Source organism: Rattus norvegicus, chromosome 2 (assembly GCF_021556685.1).
Source record: "Rattus norvegicus strain SHRSP/BbbUtx chromosome 2, alternate assembly SHRSP_T2T, whole genome shotgun sequence".
NCBI classification, from domain to species: domain Eukaryota; kingdom Metazoa; phylum Chordata; class Mammalia; order Rodentia; family Muridae; genus Rattus; species Rattus norvegicus.
The window spans coordinates 47,962,501-47,979,436 of record NC_141535.1 but is presented as its reverse complement, the minus strand read 5'-3'; the positions used below and the strand labels follow the sequence as shown (position 1 = coordinate 47,979,436).

The 16,936-nt window shown below is 42.1% G+C and overlaps 2 long non-coding RNA genes across 4 annotated transcripts in view; one reads left to right on the top strand and one right to left on the bottom strand.

Annotated features, from left to right (window-relative positions):
• Nucleotides 1–4,183, bottom strand: part of LOC103691459 (uncharacterized) — a 42,962-nt gene extending 38,779 nt beyond the window's left edge. The window contains exon 1 of one of the 3 annotated variants that reach the window (XR_015674009.1): nt 3,956–4,183. This is a non-coding gene — a long non-coding RNA (uncharacterized LOC103691459). The remainder of the gene's footprint in view (nt 1–3,955) is intronic. The other 2 variants (XR_015674010.1, XR_015674011.1) reach the window with 2 other exon arrangements.
• LOC147996078 (uncharacterized) overlaps nt 1,933–16,936 on the top strand; it is a 24,698-nt gene continuing 9,694 nt past the window's right edge. The window contains exons 1-3 of the long non-coding RNA XR_015674012.1: nt 1,933–2,051; nt 2,456–2,723; nt 14,975–15,303. This is a non-coding gene — a long non-coding RNA (uncharacterized LOC147996078). The remainder of the gene's footprint in view (nt 2,052–2,455; nt 2,724–14,974; nt 15,304–16,936) is intronic.

Here is a 16,936-nt window from a genome sequence, read left to right as displayed (position 1 = left end):
TTTATAGTTTTTATGGTTTTTATAGTATTGTTTTTAAAATCCCTTCATGTGCTCAACCAGTGAGAAGTGGGTATTTATTGCAGAGAGCACAGAGACATCACTCACTCACAATGGTGGGACTTGTGGTTTTCCAGGATGAGGTGATATGCTCTCAGTAAAGAATGCAATGCGGCAGGCTAGGGAGCTGGGTCAGCATTGGATAAAGTGCTCGACACACAAGTGCAAAGACCTGCTAGGTAAACTTCCCGTTCACTAAGGTACCCTGAACAATCAAGGAGTATACTGGGCTTTAACCTCTGGCCTCTACTTGCACATACGCATCCACACACGCAACGTGTGCCCGTTCATATTATTGAAACAAGCATACACGCGAACATATACTACACACACACACACACACACACACACACACACACACGAGGGAAAAAATAGTAGAAATTTTAAATTTTGGCATTTTTTTAAGAAGTTGCACACGGCTGTGGCAGTGCTGAGGTGCAGCAGTGAACCCGAGATCCCCAGAGAAAGAGATCAGCTCATCACCAATGCACAGATCGCGAATGCACAGTAGACTGAACCAGAATGTGTGGTAGGCTTGGCATACTCAATAGAGTTTGACTTAGGGGAGTTTCAGCTTCCTGGGACATAACTTTATCCCAGATTGAGGGGCATTTGTATTTTCCTACAAATGGAAAGATCACTAACGTTGTTCAGACTTCTACCTCCACAAAAGCAAGCTTCAGGTGAGCCGCTCCAAGCAGATCGCTAGCCAATCGGCTCTTCAAAATGCCTTCAGGCTCTTCAAATGCCTTCCGGCTCTTCAAGACTTTCCATAACTCCGAGTGGAATCCACACTCGCCAGAAAGCTAGGGGTGTTACTGTTACCGGATCTAATACCCAGAAACAGGGATAATATAAATTAAAAGCCAGGAAGAAGTTTAATAATAATAATAATAATAGTAATAATAAGGCAACAGAGAGGACCACAGGCTAATATCCATGACTCCCTCATACCCCTGCCAGCCCTGCGGCAAACAGACAACTCAGGTCAGCCCCTGAGAAGCCCCTCTAATATCCATATGCAGAGAGAGCCACAGTTTAGCAGAATTACGAGGATTTTCTAAAACGTGAACACATTTTTGCCATACATCTTGGGCAATGTTTTCAGAAAACTGCAAACGGAGGCTTTTCTAACAGATTGGGCCGCGTCTCAGAAAAGTGGGAAGGAAGTCATTTTGTCAGCTACTGCGAGGAGGAACACCGGCGTATAAATTTCTCGAGGCAGAGAGATTGTTGGTCCTATGAATTTAAATTCATAGACTAGAAATCTGTCCGCCTTTTCCAGATTCTTTCACAACACCATGCCTCTCCCAACATTTAAGCACTAATTGATTCATCTTCTGTGTTATTGGATTTAAAGTCAATTTAGTCGCTATTTTTAACTGTTTTCTCATTTACGGCCCTCTTCCTCCCACTTGCTTCAAGGCCCCACATTAAATTATACATTCTCTCACATGCCTCATTATCTCCCATTTTTTTCTGTCACCCTGCAGCTGCTGCCCTGTGTCCCTGTCTCAGCTTTGTTTAGTGCCAGAGACCTGTTTTTTCTAACACTTGAAAAACACATGGCTTTTTTTTTTATGGGCACAAGTATCTTAACTTCTGTCAAATAAAAAAAAATTGATTCATAAGGAAAACAGTTTAAGTATGTAGGTGTTTTCAAAGAAAATAAAGTGGCTCATTTAAGAAAAAAAAAGTGCCTGCAGAGGGAATAAGATGGTTGCCTGAAAGTGAGCAGAAATACATTGGCTGTTCGGAATATTTGAGTATGCAAGGGTCCCTCCCCCCAACTATCCTTTTGTTTGTTTTTATCGTTTTTTATGATTGCCTTTTAGATGAGTTTCCTTTATAAGACTCTGAATGCCACCCAAAAGAACAGACAACTCTCTCTGCCTTTAAACCATGTGGAAACCTGTTACCCTGTTCTTCAAGGGAAATCAGAGCAGACCTTGTCCCCGTGTGTCCTGGAACTTCCGAAGCAGTCGGACGGGAGGGTAAGACTTGGTTTCATCTGACAATGATATTTAGCCTCAAGTGGCTGTTTACCATCTGTCTATCCATGTATATTCCATTTGATTGTGGCTTGGCAGCTTAACAAGGCAAGAGAGTCTTCTCCCGGCGTGTGGTGGAATGGAACAGAATGGTTCCCCACCTGGACCTCCTCAAATATCTCCTTCACATTCTTCTAAGTCTTTCTCCTTGGCATAGCTTGTGCTTCCAATAGCCAGCAGCTAGTCTTCTTAGGAGAAGTGCCCTCGGACCCCTCTGTACACACCCGCCTGAAAAATCAACCCTGAGGGGAAATGAGGCAAAAGCTGGATAGACAAAGTAGTGTCTAGCAAGTGGGGAGGTTTGAATCACAGTTCCCTTGCCCGAAGGCATGAAAATTCCGTTCCAGACCTCCAAGTAAGACTGGTGCTACACTGGCTGGCCAGGACTTCCCTGAAACACAATTTGCTTGGCTTCCGTGCTTTTGTCCCATTCCCTGTTTGCTTGGTCTCTTCTCTGTGGCTGGTCATTTTCAAAATACTTGCTTTTTTGAGAGGACCACAACTGGACAACCTAAGACAGCTGGCAGAGTCCTTGAAGGAAAAGGACAAACATTTGAGTCGTTATCGTCGAGTAATGGGATATCCACGAAGAGAGAGGATCTCGTAGCCTCGGAGGTGAGTTACAGCCAGCAAGGTGAGTGGGACATTAAAGCCTTTGGGCTCGGCAACACTGTTCTTCCCACCACCAATGCTTCTTCCTGAGCTTTTGAATCATGGTTATTTGACTAAATATATAGAGCTGAAATCAGTTAATTCAAGATTATTTGTTTTTAATTTTCAATGTCTCACCTAAAAGCACTCACTTCCCAATTAATCTGATGCTTTTTAAGTTCTTTCTCCCTCTCCTCCTTCCACTAATCCCTCTGCATCCCCCAACCCACATCTTCTTTCTCCATCCACACACAGACCACAACAAACAATAGCACTACAGAGAAAACTCTGACATTGATTCAGAACACAGCCACCCACAGAAAAGCACATTTGCTTGCAGATGCCAATGAAAAAGACCAGGCAGTCTCTTCTTCCTCCACACTGCCCACCAGGGATTCAGGCCAAAGCTTTCCTAGGTGCTGTCAGAGCCAAAGGGGGAAATGAGTATATACATACGGATAAGCTTGACTAGGATGCATTGTAAATAATGGAAGAACACACACCACTCTCTCCCCATCACATCTTCCCAGAACACAAGCAAAAGAGGTATCTGCTCCCTCAGTGGGATGCGAATGGCTCTGAGTAGTCAGCCTGGACCAAATTAGGGCCCCCCTTTTCAAATATCTGCCAACGGTTTGAACTTCACAACAGTGCAATCCCTCCCTTGGGCAAAGCACAGTCTTCAGAGAGCTTCTGTTAAATATATAAATGAATTCCCTTGGAATAATCACAACTTAACTCATTATCAGCTCTTAACCTAATAGCAAGAATTTATTCTTCAGAGCAAGGCTCTCAAGAACATAAACAAGTTTGGAAGGGTGTGAGGTTAGAAAAGCCCATTAACTTTGTCCATTTGGGGCTGTTGGAGGTGAATGGTGCAGACAGGGTGGCTTACAAACATCAGAAACTTATTTCTCCCAATTCCGAGGGCTTCAAAGGCCAAGATCCCTGTGTCATCACATGCAGTGTTTGACTAGGCCGTACCTCTTGTCCATAGTCTTTCTCTATGTCCCCATATGGTAGAAGGGTCAAAAAGCTCTCTAAATCCATGTCTGAGGGCTTGACCTCATAACCCAACACCTCCCAAGTCCCACCTCAGAATACCATTAACAATGACAATAAGATATCAACATATGAGTCTGCGGCAACACACACAATTATGCAGTCTACAACCCACATCTGGCTAGAATGCAAACCTTGTAAGGCCTCGAGCCTGAAAGAGTGTTGTAATTGGGGTTACCGGCTCCAAGAAGCTGCTGGGAGGACACTAGGCACCCTAGAGGAGGTGTGAGACCAGACAGTCTGAGTTCAAAACTGCCACGAAAAAGCACTGTGAGCCCAGGCAAGAATTTATCTTGGTTAACCCTCCTGATCTCATCGGTAGGATGGCGGAGATCAAGGCACCTGCTTCACAAGGCTGACACAGGAACCGTGTACTTATGCATTTAGTACCCTTAGCTCATACCTGGCAAAGAACAAGGCTTCAAAACATAGCAGCTACTTTACTGCTGTTGATCTTATTATTAGGTAATAAAATGATTAAAGGGAAGGCTGTGCCGATGATTTTAGAACAAATTTCAACAACTATAATTTTCCTTGGGCCTGCCCACTGCCTGCATTGTAGAGCAGGAAAAAAAATGACAGTAATAGATTTAAAAAAAAAAATCAAGCATATTACCAGCAAAAGAGTCACACTGTTAGAACAATCATAACCTCTTGTCTTCTTTGCATCTCGCCCCTCCTTTTCTCTGTGTTTTTATATTCCTTTATTTGAAAATTCTCTTTGCTTTTGCTTTGAAATATAGGTGATAAGGAGATATTAGAAAATTGGATACCATCCATTCAAATCTTATTGTTTTGTTTTGGGTTTTTTTTTCTGTCTGCTTTTAAATTTTGAGTATAGTTGTTCATGAATCTGGCAAACAATGTTCAAAGCATCTGTGCCAGGGCCATGTTGGGGGACAGGAGACAGTGACAGACACAGATACATAGTGTACATTCCAGATTATAGTTCCTAAGAAGTCCCTCGGTGTCCTCAAGACTGACGCGCTACATGTAGACTTATAGGCAGGCTTGTGGCCGGGTAGAATTCCTAAACTAGACCTGGCTCCTTGGAGGCTCATTAAAGACTCAGGAATTCCAAGCTTTATTCTACTTCAATTCTGCCTCTGGCTTTAAGAGGTATTAACAGAGTAGCTTTTGGAAGTCAAACAAGAGAATTTTTGAACTACAGGAAGAAGGCAGGCCAAAGGAGAGGACATGAGAGTACTAAACTCTGAAGCCTGTAAAAGAAGCCTGTTAAATTTTAATCATACTGACTAGAGTGTTTGTAATTGTTGATCTTATATGCAATCTAATAGTTCTAATGAAAAATGTCTTAGACCTCAAGTCCAAGGATATCATCATTATAAGTACCTAAGTGCCTAGGACAATATAATTCTCTCTGTGGTGCTGTTCCGTGGTCTTTGATCCATGATGTATTACTTACTTATTTATTGATTTATAAAAATGAGCTGTCAAGCTTTCCCTAAGAAGTTTGAAGGCATATGAGCAAAACATAAGAAACATACAACCACAAAAATAAACCACAGAGTATAAACCAGATCCTCCAATGTCCAGGGCACACTGCCTAGGTGCGTAGCATAAATCAAAAATACACTCTCTAGACACACCCTGAATGTCAACAAACAAGAACTCTGTAAAACCCAAGGAAGGAAGTTCTATAGTCAGGGCTTATATGAGCTATAATATACACTGACTGGCAAAACCCTGTTCTAAACACTATGAATTGATTTCCATTTGGACGTTCTTCAGAGGCAGGCCTGAGACTCTCACCAGAAACTATGAGGGTTATGATATCTGAAACACCAGTCGGGCCAGAGGTCATGTACTTGGCTCTTCTCATTTAGTATTATTTTAGGCCAATTAAAATAACTTTTTCACAGTGGAAAGATTCCATTAAATAATAGCTCTGTTCACCATGAGTGTGGATTGTGTGGCTCTTAACTGAAGAAATCCAGAGGACGTGGATCTAACTCAGGGAAAGACAGGCTCTGCCTGAAACTTCCTTTGCCCAAAACAGAGCAGAAATCTGGAAAGTTGGGCCTGTGTTGTCAGCCATTCCAACCAACATCAGTCAGAGGCGAGTATTTGCTGTTAGTTTTTCTCTATAACCTCAAATGTTACGCTAGGAAACTTGAGTTTGGAATGCCGGATTTTAACTCCCTTTTAACCTCTTGGTGCCAAAAATAAGTTACATTTTCTGTTCCTTGTTCCCATTCCTTTCAAAGCCCAGATGAAACACAAGGGATTTCATTATTTCCATGGACATGACTCTATTTCATTCTGCTAATGCTAGTCATTGTGTCAGAGCCCACAGCCTTCCCCTTAACTTGCATGTTTCCTAGCCAAGTCAGACTGGCTGCATAATCCAAAAGAGAAAAAGAAAATCAACCTAAGTCCAAAATAATCCCATTAGACCTTTGGCACAAAATAATTTGCTAGATAATTGCTATAGTATCTTCTCAATTTTGGCTGTGTGGTTCAGTGGTTTTGTCCAATATGTATCAGTGTCTGCTTACAGTCATTGATACCCCCAAATTTCTTGTAATCTGAAAAGGTTTAAGGATGCAGAGATATGTTGGTCTGTAGCTCAACCAGCTAGGACAATGCTTCTATGTCCAACATACTAGGCTGAACAGAAGTTCAGATTTGATATCATTGCCTGATCACTAAGCAGGACTTAAGAAGTGAGCACATGTCAAGGTGCCTGGGCCCTCAATAGGTCTCCACTTCTGCTGTCACTACAGACTTTGCAGCTCCTTCAGAAACACAGCAAATCATTTGCCATTACTCTTGGCCAGGCACATGTTATGAACACTTCTTCCTGGTCAGTGTAGAAAGCACAGAGCCCGAAATTGGGTAGAGCTCAGCGCTCAGTCTCTTGCTTCTCATGCACAAAGCCCTAAGCTCACTACATTTAATTCCCAATACATACATGTGCATACACACATACACAGACAGACACACACACAGACACACACACACACACATGCGTGTGTGTGTGTACTCTCATATATTCTCACACTGCCTCAATTCTGTAACATTATCAGAAGTAGTTCTGCTGTACCTTTAATGTCCTGTCCAAATAAAACAAGGTTCCCTGTGCTGGAGCTTTACCAGCTACAGCAAGCTGTGGAAAGTGAGTCAGTGGTGTATGGTCTTTGCTTCAGTTCCTGTCTCCAGGTTCCTGCCTTGAGTTCCTGTCCCGACTTCAACAGACAATGGACTGTAATCAGGACATCTGAACCGTGTAAACCCTTTCCTCCCCAAATTGTATTTGGTCAGTGTTCTGTCACAATGATACATAGCAAACTAGGACAGCTCTAAAGCCCAGACAAGGAAGGGGAATTGAAGACTAAAAACTAGAAGACTAAGAGAAGGTCCACCTAAGGCCGGAGAGAGCAATAAGCAAGTAAAGGCCCTGTTGCCAAACCTACCCAGCTGACTCTGATCTGCCAAGACTGAAGAAGGAGAAAACAAAACCCCACAAGTTGTCCTCTGACTTCCACATGTGAGCCACAGTGCACACATTCCCAACACATAAACATGCACACATACATGAGTAAACAAAGAAAGAGTAGTGAAGTTTTAAAAACGGGAGGGCTACTTAAATAAAAAAAAAATACCTGAAATAAGAATCAGAGAGAAGAAATTCCCTGCACACTCTTACCTCCTGCCTATTAATTAATTAATTAATTAATTATACATTACTAATAATTTGCTAGGTAATTCCTATACTATCTACTTAATTTGGGCTGTGTGGTTCAGTACGTTTGTCCAATATGTGCTGTCATTATTAGTCAATCTTCACCATTACTGAGCCCAAACAGAACCCAGGAGATGTGAAAGATGCAGTGTTACAGTCCAGAAAAGCAATAAGTCTGACAAAACAGAGCTGGGAAGAGAGAGAGGAGGAAAGGTTTCTGGGCCAGAAGAGTAAACTGTCAAGCTTTTGAGTCTCAGGATCAGGGGACAGGATAGGAGTATCTGGTGACAGAGACGGAAAGGAACCAGAACAGGTTGTCCAGCCATAAAGGCTTTGAGAACTGGGGAGAGCAAGGGTAGCAGGCTTACTTCGTGAACTGCAAAGAGGCTAAGGAGAAGGGGCCAGGCTGAAAGAGGGGCACAGCTAGAAACAATGTGACCTCGGCAATGTTTTCTTAAAGGACTGCCATATCTGTGCTCGCCTAGTTTCAAAAGGGGAAAAACCAGAATTGCCAGAGGGAAAATTTGAGCCAGAATTGCTGTAGTGGTAAGAGGAAAGGGGAAAAAGCAGGATTGCCATGGTGCTAAGAGGAAAGCAGGATACTGAACACAGAGGAGGCAGACAAAAAGATACCATCAGGATGCCACACGCTGTGTAATGTACCTATTTAACCATCGGGCACAAGAGACAGAAATAAAAGGCAAGGTTATGCAGTGTCACTGTGTTATAAGCTGGCTTCAGCTCTTTAAAACAGATTGTACCAGAACATAAAAGGCCAGCACACTAACAAATAACAAGCAGCCTGGAAGACTCTTCCAGGCCATCTAGACGAAGTCAGCTGTCAACTCAAGAGATAAAAGGCATTCTTTGGTACCAGTCCCCTCCCCTTCTGACAGCGAGGGAACGATTTGCATATATAAAAGTATAATCGGTGAGTGTCTCTGCAAGGAGAACAAGCACTGTGCATAGACGACAAATCAGAGTAATCCCCAGAGTGGTTGAGATCCGGCTATCAAGATGAGCCATTTTCTACCGAGATTTTCACCCCTAATCGTCATAGAAACTGACATCACCTGCGCTACAGTACAAGGCTGTGTAAGCAGGGTAAAGTATCAGGAACAGAGGTCACAGTCCAACATGAGAGGACACACAGGAACTTCTATCTCAATGGCATATCTGGCAGATGACGTTGCTGTAGGAGGCAGATACAATCACTTAGAATTGATGGTCTGAGTCTAAATTCACTTGTTAGCAAGTTGACCACGAAGGCATCTTCTCTGTTGAGAAGCCCCATAGCCCCTCAAGCTAGGCTGTTCTTGGCTTCATCCCACCCTATTACTTTGCTGCGTTTTCACCTAGTAGACAATGAGTGAAGTGTAGGTTCAAAACTAATATAGATGACTATTGCAGGATACCTGCTCACGCTGTCAACCCTGAGATTGTGTTGTTTCACTGGAAAAATATATTTCTAGTTGTGGTGTTGTCTCAGCCTTGGGACACACCTTTAACCCCTCTGGCTGGAACAGTATTCACCTTTAATTCCAAACGATGAAGGTAAAGTTAGTTTGAGGAAGGAAGCACAATGTTTGAAAGTGATGTCTAATTAAGTGACAGAAAAAGTGATGGGTCAGAGGAAGATTTGGCCAAACAGAATATCTCATGAGAAGAGAGATTTCATGAGGAGAGAGAGAAAAGGGAGGCTACTTCCAGGAAAGTACAAAGAAGGGAGGAGGCAATTTTACCAGGGCAGTGCTAGGGAGACAGGTCTCAGAATAAGAGAGAGAGAGAGAGAGAGAGAGAGAGAGAGAGAGAGAGAGAGAGAGAGAGAGAGAGAGAATAAGGTAGACACAGGTAAAGACAGAGTGAGTCAGAGAATGAAAAGGAACCAGAAAATTAGAACAGACTGACAGAGATAATTTGAGGCCAAGCAGGACAATACAAGAGAGGCACAAAGAGGAAATCCAGATCTAATTAGTCAGCTTGGAGAGAAGTTTGAAGCAGAACAGCTGAGTTGAACCAGACAGAAATCAGAATGAACAAGAGAGGGTGAGCTTATTCAACAACAAGTCTCAGAAGCTGAAAACTTTCTAGGCCCAGATTAGATTGTACCGAGGCTAGGAGCTTCCAGGACTAGACCTAGGTTAGCAGAGGCAGTAAGCCTCAGAGATGACAATTATATTAGGCGAATAAGGGATACTTTACAAGTGACCGAAGAATGACCAAAACAAACAATAGTTACTATGGCAGACACTCCTAGATGTGCTAATTAAGATGGTGATATAACCAGAACAAAACCAGACCTGAAATCTGGAAATAAAGAGATAATAACATAAATCTAATTCGTTCTGCCTCAAAACAAATTTAGACAGAACAAAGCATCGTTCCTTAACTCGATTTGATAATGTTTGCCTTTTAAGCTCTTTATCTGTCATATTTAATGAGATCAGATATGTCAAGCTGATACAAGACTATCAGTTCTCTCATGCCACATTTGATCTTAAACATGAGATAAAAAAGGAAAGAAATCGTGACCCTGATAGTGATAAGTAAGAATGCTAGTGGATTTCATTAAAATTTGACAAAATTGATAGCAACTTTTCTATGGCATAAATAAGGGGTTGAAAGATAATTCCAAGCAACCAAGCTCATAATATTTTTTAAATTGTATTTTTGGTGTTTTTCTTTTTATTCCCTGGAATTGAGTACTTAACCCCAAAAGGAAAAAAAAAAACTGAGTAAAATATTTAGAGAAGCCATGTGTGTCAGAGAGAAGCAAAACAAAGACTATATTAATAGCAATATAATGTTGTTCTTTAGGGAGAAAAGGTAGTTAAATCTTTCTTTCACTTTTTTCTTTTTTTTTTCTTTTTTTTTCTTTTTTTTTTTTTTGCCCAGCCAGTAGCTCAAAGTACAAATGATTACGTGTTCTGAGAACAAACTACTGTGAAAGTATAAAAGAAAAATAACAGTTTTTTTGAATGATTGAGAGCCATTGTAATTTTTTTAAAAAAAAAAAAATTAAGTATTTTTCCCAGCACCTTCCTATGGGTAATGGAGTGACACCAGAGCCAGGACAGGGTGCCAGGTAAACCATCAGCAGGGAAGGAGTTGGTAAGAGCTCAGGTGGCTGGAATGGAAAGACCTCCATAAGTCCATAAGGAGTAGTACTATCAGGAAGTAAGACCTTGTTGGAATAGACATGGCTTTGTTGGAGGAAGTGTGTCACTGGAGGGTAGGCTTCGAGGTTTCAGGATATTAAGGCAGGCCTAGGGGCTCACTGTCTCTTCTTGCTGCCAGTGGATTCGGATGTAGAACACTGTAGTTACCTCCCCAACACCACATCTGCCTGCTTCTCACCATGAGAATAAGGGATTGACACTCTAAGCTGTAAGCCAGCCCCCATTAAACATGTTTCTTTATGAGTCGCCATGGTCATGGTGTCTCTTTACAGCAATTAAACCCTGAGACAAGAAACGATGATGGATGTCCAGGTACCCATGCAGTTGCGGGGGATAAGACTCGCTGATGGAAGACTTTGACCTGGAGAAATCTGAATGCTGTTTCCACTGTAGTTTTTGGCTCAGATTCTGGTGGAAGTCGTTTGGTATTTTCATTCTTGTCCTGAATGAATTCAGAAAGCTGAGAGGCACTTGGGAAGTCTGTTTTTAAATAAAAGTAAACACTTCCAAGTGAGTTTGGGTCTCTGTTTAGTATTTTTGTGACCCACTTACTGAGCTTAAATGCTCCACAGATGTCATATTTCTTTGTGGTATGAGTTTATGGAGCCAACATTAATATTAGTAAGAGTGTTAATATGTGTCGGTAAGGTGTTTAATAAGCATTTTCATATTGTGTTTTTCAATGGCCTGTCAAGAGTTGTGCAAAACAGTAGTCTTTCATTTTTATTTTCCATGGTGATTAATAACTCTGGGTAGATAGCTATGTATCCAGGCACAAGGGGGCAGATGTTTTGTGGTATGGTCCTCATCATTTAGGCAAGCTATGTAGATGATAAGCCCAGATCCTTCTTAACCCACTTTATCATCCAGGCAATGAATTATCAAACACTGAAGACTGGCATTTTCTGACATGTATTTATCTCTTGAAGTAAAAAGAAAATGAATTCTAAGAGAACAACTTAGGAATAGAAGGGAATAGCCATTATGTATTTCCCCGCTAAGGATTCCTGCAGTGGTTCGAATATGCTTGGCCTAGGGAATGACACTATTAGATGTGTCACTGTAGGTGTGGCCCTGTTGGAGGAAATATGTCACTGTGAGGATGAGCAGTGAGACCCCCTTTGAGCTGCCTGGAAGTCAGACTTCTGTTTACCTTCTGAACAAAATGTAGGACTCTCAGCTCCTCCAGCACCTTGCCTGCTTGGATGCTGCCATGATTCATGCCATGATGATAATGGACTGAACCTCTTAACCTGTTAGCCAGCTCCAAATAAATGTTGTTCTTTGCACGAGTTACCTTGGTCCTGGTGTCTCTTCACAGCAATGAAACCCTAACAGAAACAGAAATTGGTGCCAGGGACTGATATATTGCTATGATAGGACTGACCCCACTTTTTTGAGGGAATGTGAATCTTGGGACCTTGAAAAGCAGTGGAAGCTTTAAGTGGGGCTTAATGGGCCACCCTAATAGGAATATGGAAGACGTTGGTGCTGAGGGTGATTTGAACTGTGTAAGTCTGCTGGCTCAAGAGGGTTCAGAGGAGAATTTTAGTATGTGGCCTAGAGTCTGTTCTTGTAATATTTTGGTGAAGGATGCGGCTGGTTTTTGCCCTTGTCTGAAGACTCTACCTGAGGCTAAGATTTCAAAGGTTGTCTCAGAAAAGCCCAACATAGACTTTGTACTCTAGTTTGCTCTTCTGAAGAGCATTTTGATGAAGGGTAGCAAGCTTAGAAAGGAAAAATACAAAATGTATGAGTCAAAGAATAAAGAGGCACCAGGAAGTAGAAAGGAGCTGAATCCTATGTTCAAGGAGATAAACGGATTAAGGGAATGGTGACCTTGAATCAAGATTCCACTCTACTAAGCTTATTGTTCATGCTTTTGCAGTTGAACAAGAAACTTGATGATTGTTTTCATTTGGACTTTTAATAGGAAATGAACTACAATCCAGAAATGGAGAGCACCACTGTGACCCAGATCTCAAGGCCAGAAGACATAAACTTTTGATCTTTGAATCTTGAGGAATAGTGGCCCTGAAAAATTTAGGCCCAGGCATGGTGGTACACACCTTTAATCCTAGGAGACAGAGGCAAGCAGACCACTGAGTTCAAGGCCAGCCTGCTTGTCATGGTTTGTATATGCTTGGCTCAGAGAGTGGCACTGTTAGAATGTGTGGCTTTGTTGGAGTAGGTGTGTCACTGTGGGTGTGGGCTTTAACACTCTCATTCTTGCTGCCTAGAAGTGAGTATTCGACTAGCAGACTTCAGATGAAGATGTAGAACTCTCAGCACCTCCTGCACCATGTCTATCCAGACACTGCCATGCTCCTGCCTTAATGACAATGGACTAAACCTCTGAACCTGTAGGCCAGCCCCAGTTAAATGTTGTTCTTTATAAGAGTTGCCTCGGTCATGGTGTCTGTTCATGGCAGTAAAACCCTAAGACACTAGTACAGAGCAAATCCCAAGGACAGAAAAGCTTAGGTACAGATAGGATGGTAAACACCTTTAATCTCAGAACTCAGGAGACAGAAGCATTCAGATCTCTTGAGCTTGGGGTCAGTTTACAGAGCAAGTTCCAGGACAGCCAAGCTCGGGGAGTGAAAGAGTTGGAAAAGAGAAAGCTGATGATAATGTAATAGAACAAGGGGAACATGTTCCACCTCCAGCAAGCAACAGAACTTGTCAGCTTCAACCATGTGACTCTGGCTTTGGAGTGATAAATAGAAGTGACTACTGGAACAATTGATACTGTGTAGCTGGAGCTAAGAAATTAAGAAGAGACCAGTGTCACTGAGGTGAAATCTTCTGGGAAGGGTTTTCTGAGAACACAAAGAAGCTATATGTTCCAGAGGTAGCCAATGCTGTACCTTATGCAGCAGCTGGACTTGGTAATGTGTAAGAATTACCCAGATGGTACTGATTTTGAAGGAATGAAGGGGTCATCGAGAGTAGCTGAGGCTTGTCACTGAAGGGGTCCAGTGATGGTCATTGGTGAAAGGATGTTGAAAATATGAGCTTTGACATCAGACATGGAGATGCAAAATTTGGAGTTTGCACCGTTTGTTTTCTGTCTTGCTTTTGTCCAGTATTTTCTAACTATAAAGTTTTAGAATAATAATGTATATTCTGTGATGTTGGAGTTATGCGATCTGATTATGTGATTTTTATTTCATAAGGGATTACAGTTAAGTGATTGGATTGAACTTTGGACTTTGAACATTGTGGAGACTGTTATAAACTATGAGACTTTTGAAGCTGGACTAAATGTATCTTGCATTATGCTAAGCCTAGATATGGCCCCCATAGATTCATGTATTTAAACAAGCCTATGTGGGCCAGGGAGTGGAATGTGGTGGTTTGAATACGCTTGGCCCATGTAATAGTGCTATTAGGAGATGTGGCCTTGTTGGAGTAGTTGTGACTTGGTTGGAGGAAATGTGTCACTGAGAGGTTAGGCAGTGCGACTCGTCTCCTGGCTGCCTGGAGGTCAGTCTTCTCCCATTTGACATGGTCATGGTGTCTCTTCACAGCAACAGAAACCCTGACTAAGACACACACAGTATTCAACATGAGTGTCATGGCGTGTGTTAGCCTTAAACTCTTCATCAGGCCTCTTCCAGCCTCACCCAAGGAACGCTGACACTTCCCTAATCTGTCAGTGTCCCAAGTGACTTGGTTGGTTGAAGTATTAGATCCTGAAATTTTGTATATAAATAAATTTCACATATATGAATGGAAATATATATATGTATGTATACATATATATTAAAATACATGTTTTGTTAGTCACTATGGGATAGCTTCAGATATCAGATATAATTCACACCTACATTTTCCCCATAATTTTCTAAGCCCAGAGCATAAAAAAAAACCTGCCCCCAAAGAGCCTAATGTACCCATCCTCCCCCACCCCCAAAGAAAGACACACACAGTAACACCATCACTGAAAGACTGCAAGCTGTTGGAAAGTCCAAGAAGTCCAGTTGGAAAGCAAGGAAGAGTCTTCATCTTTACAAGGACACATGGAGGATAGCTAAACTCAGAAGCACCATTTTCAAATGTTAAATATTCTTCCTTTCTTCTCTTTTTTCCTAAGGGCCACCTGCAGACTAATTTACTTAATCAGGTAGAATTTATCATTTAGAACCATGGTAAACCATCTCTTTGATGATATGATGGGCAGGAATTGATCTTTCTATTGTTATAAATCAGCACTGCAATGGTACATGTCTGTTATCATTATACTGTTCTTCTGCTTTCCTTAGACTTTTGTTTTACCGAAGAGACTAAACCATGCTCAACATCAAAACCAAGGTCTCAATGGAAGTAACACATACAATGCTATTTGCTCCTGATTCCAGCAATGCTGCCACTAATTCCCGGAGTAACTCCAAGGGTAACCACTATGCAGAACTGTCATGACGTCTGAAGGTTACAAATAAGACTCTGCTGCTGAAAACACCAACCGTGAACTTCAGACGCAGGACTTGGAAAGAGAAATCTGCCAGTGGCCTAGAAACCTCTTCCTAAAGACTATCTCTTAAGACTACAGTCTCTGAAAGGTGCCATGTAAGCAACCAACGCAGAAATCAAGGTATAAACCCTATAAATCACGGCAATAAGCAGTAAGGCAAGATGGCCTATGGGTACAATAGTGACACAGAACTTGAGAGTTACAAACAGCCCATTTGATAGGAAGGAATACGTGCCTGGTATTGTAAACCTAACAGCAACTACTCATGGCTGGCGAGACCTTGAAGCCTAAATGGGAGCCTATTACTGCCCCTTTTCTAAGCCAGTATAACTTCTAACTGCCTCCTAATCGCTTATCCTTATAACCACAGGTAAACGTAGCTCTCACCCACCATCAAAGGAGTTTCCTTTTGCAGAACACAGTGACAAGTACAGAAGCCTACAACTGGACAAAATGCAGACAACAACTGACCGTGGGCTCTGCCCTCCCCGCCCAATACAGTACAACCCCTGTACCTGAGGCTTATGACACATTCAAGAAGAGGCATAAAGATTGTGAGACCCAGAGTCCCAGGATGCGTGCTGTGAGGAAATAGCTTCCACACATGATAGGGAATAGTCAGTCATAAAATATGGTCTCATCAATGTGGTCACCTAAACAAGACCAGCACGATGAAAATACCAGCTTGTACGCTGTCTCAGTTAGGGTCTTATTACTATGAACAGACACCATGACCAATGCAAGTTTTATAAAGGACAACATTTCATTGGGGCTGGCTTACAGGTTCAGAGGGTCAGTCCATTATCATCAGGGCAGGAGCATGGCAGCATCACAGCATCCAGGCAGGCATGGTATGGGAGGAGCTGAGCTCTATATCTTCACCCGAAGGAAGCCAGAAACAGCCTGAGCATCCCCAGGCAGCTAGGAGGAGAATCTCCAAGCCCACCCCCACAGTGACACTTCCTCCAACAAGGCCACACCTTCTAATAGTGCCACTCCCTGGGCCAAGCACATGTAAACCATCCCATATGCCGACATGGATGGGAGAAATCTCAAAAGGCCTCTCCCCTAGATGAAGGGCTATTGGAAATCAATGGGTCCCGAGAGAGGGTGATTCACTCTTCTCCAGGAAAAAGCCCGCTGATACATTATCTAATCCCAAGTGATCATCTCTAAACATATATACATACTAGCAATGCTAAATGAACTCGGCATGTTATATTTATGTAGACATACATGGGAATATGCATATACAACAATAATAAAGGGAAAGAGAGTCAGATTTGAAAGGAAGTTATGGGATCAGATGGGGATCACAGGAGAAGTTGGAAAAGGGAGAGGGCTAAGATGATATAAATATAATGCTCATTATGACTTCTTTAAAATTTTTAGTTACCTAAAAATTACCAGTAAGAAAGGGTAATCTTTTAATATTACTTATTTTTTGGTCACAATCGTGCCTATGGACACCAAAACAGAGCATCCTATACAAACTTTAACTCAGTGTTCAATATGTGGTGAAGTAATGAATAGACCACAGCTGTCGGAGCACTGCCTATTGATTTTCTCAGGGACTTGAGAATCTTTATTCTAAGCTATGGTCATCTCAGGCATTGTACATATATTTCGACTCTGTTCTAGACAAATTAGTGACTCTTCCCTAACAACTGTGAGCTTCTCTGCAATCTAGACACAGGGGTAGACTCACAGCAGCTTTATCTGAAATCCCAAATATACGGTGTCTGGGAAACAC